Below are 4314 nucleotides of genomic sequence, written 5' to 3'. Positions count from 1 at the left end.
TCCACGGCTCCAGCATCATTAGGTCCTCGGTTCCAGCATCATTAGGTCCACGGCTCCAGCATCATTAGGTCCACGGCTCCAGCATCATTAGGTCCACAGCTCCAGGATCATTAGGTCCACAGCTCCAGCATCATTAGGTCCACAGCTCCAGCATCATTAGGTCAACAGCTCCAGCATCATTAGGTCCACGGCTCCAGCATCATTAGGTCCACGGCTCCGGCATCATTAGGTCAACGGTTCCTGCATCATTAGGTCATACAATTTTACAGGACCACATTGTTTATGTACCAGCGTCTGTCACTGAACTATCGTTTCTGTGGAACTGAAATTCAAGGTCCATGGCAGAGTTTGGAAGCCTAAACTTGCAATGGAGAGACAATGTCCATGAGAAGGACAACAATGACCATGCACACAGTACAGAGCTGTGGGTACTTGGAGACAGGAGTCCTGAACAAAGAGCATAAATCCCACAAGAGAATGTATCAGTCAGCTCTTGCCACATAACAAAACATTCTGAGAGCCAAAAGCTTAAAACTCTGATTTACCATCATATAGTTTAGACTTCGGTGGGTTAGCTAAGGCCTCTAGCTGAGGGTGGTTGGCTTGCTCACAGGTCTCTGGGTGGTCTGGACACATGCTCTCTAGCCTGGGCTTGACTAGAGTGAACTAGAGGCTGCCTCTCTCTTCCGAGAATCTTCGAGGACAAGTAAACATTGCCATTGGGTTAATGATGGGAGCACAAGGAAACAAGCACAAATGCATGAGGTCTCCTGGAGATGAGGCTCAGAACTCTGTTGCTCCTGTCTCATTCTTCTGGCTAAATCACATCACATAAATAAGCCTGGATCCAAGGAGAAGGGAGGTATGGGCAGAGATGAATGTTTGGCACTACAGATATGATGTACAGCTGAGTCCAAGACAAGGTAGGGTGCAGTCGGACTTTTCTTTGGGCCTCCAGCTCACAAATAATGACACAGACAAAATAATTAATGACAAATTATAATTTATTAATTATAAAAGCTCAGCCTTAGCTTAGGCTTGTTCATAACTAGGTCTTTTAGCTTAAATTAGCCCATATTTTTTAATCTATGTTTTTCCAAGAGGCTCATACTGCCCCTCCTGCTTCCGCCAAGTCTGGTTGGCAACTCTGTCTTTTCCTCTTCTCAGAGTCCTCTCTGTCCTCAGAAGTCCAGCCTAACCTTTTCCTGCCTGGTTATAGCCATTCAGCTTTTTATTAAGCCAATCAAAAGCTTCTTTGGCAAAGACACATCTTCACAGTGTAAACAAATATTCCACAACAGTGGGGGGAACTGTAAATCTGGAGAAGGTTGGCTTATGGAACTGAAGGTTTTAAGGGGTGGGAAGGAATGACCAGTGTTCAATATAACATGGAAACCCAACAGAGAGAGAGACCAGGATAGGCAGTAAATGTAGCAATTCAGTAGTCACAGGAGACTTGGGGAAACAGTTCTGATGAAGAGAGTGGCTGGTGAAGCAAGCTCCAGATTGAAAAGGCTGATGAGGAATTAAACAGAGAAGCCATGAGCATCCCTTCATCCCACAGGTGTATCCCATGAGTACCACTGCGTATCCATCTCTCTCTGGGGTCTGGGAACGCAGCCTTGAGTAGGGTAAAGGGTTCTCTTCCATGAACATAGTCACAGTACAGGGACCATAGAGAAAGCAAGCCATGAACAAGCAAGAGGGGTCCAAGTGGAACAATGAGCTACCAGGAAAGACAATAGGCTCGTGGGACAGAGGAGGGTGAGGATTTAGAGATGGGGGTTCTGTGGCTGTAAAGGTGATCAGAGAAAGACTCTGGGGCATGGTGAGGGGTTTGGTGGAGGCTGCATAAGACACAGATCTTGTCTCCGAACGAAGAAGAGGAAGTACAAAAATCCTGGGGGGAAAGGAAGCTCAACCAGTGGTTCAGGGAACAGAGGGAAGGCTGACCACTTGACGAGGCCTTAGGGAGGAAGGAAAAACAAAGTAGATAGGTATGGAGGAGATGCCTAGAGATATGACAGGAAAATGGCTCCAGGGGAACCTTACACAGTGGACAGCAATCTGATCTGCATTATAAATGGTCACATTATAAGCGCTGCAAAAAGCAGAATAGATTGTACGGTGTAATAGGATAGGAAACGCACAAAGTTGGGGCAAGATTCCAGGCAAGGTGTTGTTGATATCGTGCTGGTAAATATTTAAGCACTGACTTTTATAGGCGAGGCCTTCCTTGTTTGTAGCATTTGCCAATTCCTGTGGTGTAAATACTTGCTTCAGATCCCATTGTGTTCAAGTCAAAGGTAGGGAGAATTCTGTAGTCATGTGCCACTATATAGCATCTCTACTGTGTAGACATAAGCAAAACAATGATATTTAGTATTAAGTATCTTTGAGGTTTTTTTTTTTTTTTTTTTGAGATAGAGTTTCCCTGTATAACCTTTTTTGACTATCCTGGAACTCGCTCTGTAGACCAGGTTGACCTCAAACTCACAGAGATCTACCTGCCTCTGCCTCCCGAGTGCTGTGATTAAAAGTGTGTGCCACCAACGCCTGGCTAGTATCTTTATTTTTTTATTTTTTTAAATATTTATTTATTTATTTATTTATTATGTATACAATATTCTGTCTGTGTGTCTGCCTGCAGGCCAGCAGAGGGCATCAGATCTCATTTCAGATGGTTGTGAGCCATCATGTGGTTGCTGGGAATTGAACTCAGGACCTTTGGAAGAACAGACAATGTTCTTAACCGCTGAGCCATCTCTCAAATTTTAGATGATTTAATTTTTAACAATGTTTGTATTTAATTAAATGCCTCAAAAATTCTTCCAAATGTTGCAGACAGCTCTCATGAGTGAACTAGTTCCATTACATCACTGACCAACAAAGCATAGTAGTCATCCGGACCGGAGTAGGGTGCGCGTGTGAATGTGTCTATGTATGAGTGTGTGATTGTGTGAGTATAAGTGCAAGTGTGTGTGTATGAGAGTGTGCGTGTTTGTATGTGTGTGGATGAATATATGTGATTGTGTGAGCATGGGTGAATGTGTGCGTGTATGTGTATGTATGAACAGAGCAGGATTTTAAAATATTAGAAACAATGAAATGCTAAATCAGATACAGTAGCGTACCCCTACAATATCAGCATCTGGAGGCTTAGATAGGAGGATCATGACTTTGTAACCATCCTAGGTGACATACTGAGACTGCCTCAATCCTCCCCCGAAAATATAATAAAGAAAAATGATGACGCGGGGCATGTTGTTGATGCCTGTAATTCCAGTAGTCAGGAGGCTGAGGCAGGACAATCGCTGCAAATTGAAAGCCAGCCTGGAATACACAGTGAATTCCAGGATATCATGGGCTACGGAGGGAAACCCTATCTCAAAAAAAATCTATAGAGAAAACAGGAAAAACAAAATATCATGCAAGTGTGGGTTGACATTTTCAGACTCTCTGAGGTCAGAGTGTCTCTATGTGATGCATCATTGCACAGACCCAGGCAATGCCTTGACTCTGGAAGATTAAAAAAAAACTGCCACAAATCAGGTTTCCCCAAAAAGAGACCCTAGAGAAAGACGTAAACACAAGAAGTATACAGCAGGGATATCCAGTGGGAGAGCAGGGACGTGAGATGGGGGGAAGCCAGTCCAGAATGCACCAGAGAAACTACTGAGGACCACTAAAGCAGGATCCCACTGAGGAACCCCAGAGATGGTGTGGGATGTAGCTCAGGAAGAGGTAAACTGAGATGCAAGGAATGAAGCTTTTTAAATTTTTAAATTAAATTTACTTAGTGTATATGCACATATGTGTGTGCATGTGTGTGTGTGTGTGTGTGTGTGTGTGTGTGTGTGTGCATGTGTGAATCAAAGGATATTCTGAGATTCAGTTATTTCCACCACCACGTGGGTTCTGGGATTGACTACAAGTCCTCAGGCTTGGCACCAAGCACCTTAGCTTGCTGAGCTGTCTCACCAGTCCAGGAGGGGAGTCCTTATTCTCCAACATCTGTCCATCTCTGGTTTCAAACTATGCCGGTCAGCATTAACTCACTCATTGGTATTTCCAGCCCACATACCAGAGTAAGCACTTCCTCACGCTTCTGGGGGGGAAAGGGAATGGCCAAGGGCCATTTTCAGAGTAACTTTTTTAACATTTCAGTTGCATGCTTGTATTAAGCATCTTTTTTAAAGTTATGGAAGAAGGTAGCCTAGGTTTGTAACCATAGGCCTAGTAATGAGAGATGGCTATGGGCAGGACACTAACAGTACCTGCTTCATAACTCACAAACAGTTCTTGAATGCATTA

Source organism: Microtus ochrogaster, unplaced genomic scaffold (assembly GCF_000317375.1).
Source record: "Microtus ochrogaster isolate Prairie Vole_2 unplaced genomic scaffold, MicOch1.0 UNK3, whole genome shotgun sequence".
Taxonomy (NCBI): Eukaryota; Metazoa; Chordata; class Mammalia; order Rodentia; family Cricetidae; genus Microtus; species Microtus ochrogaster.
The sequence above is the reverse complement of the archived record's forward strand: the minus strand, read 5'-3'. Positions refer to the sequence as shown.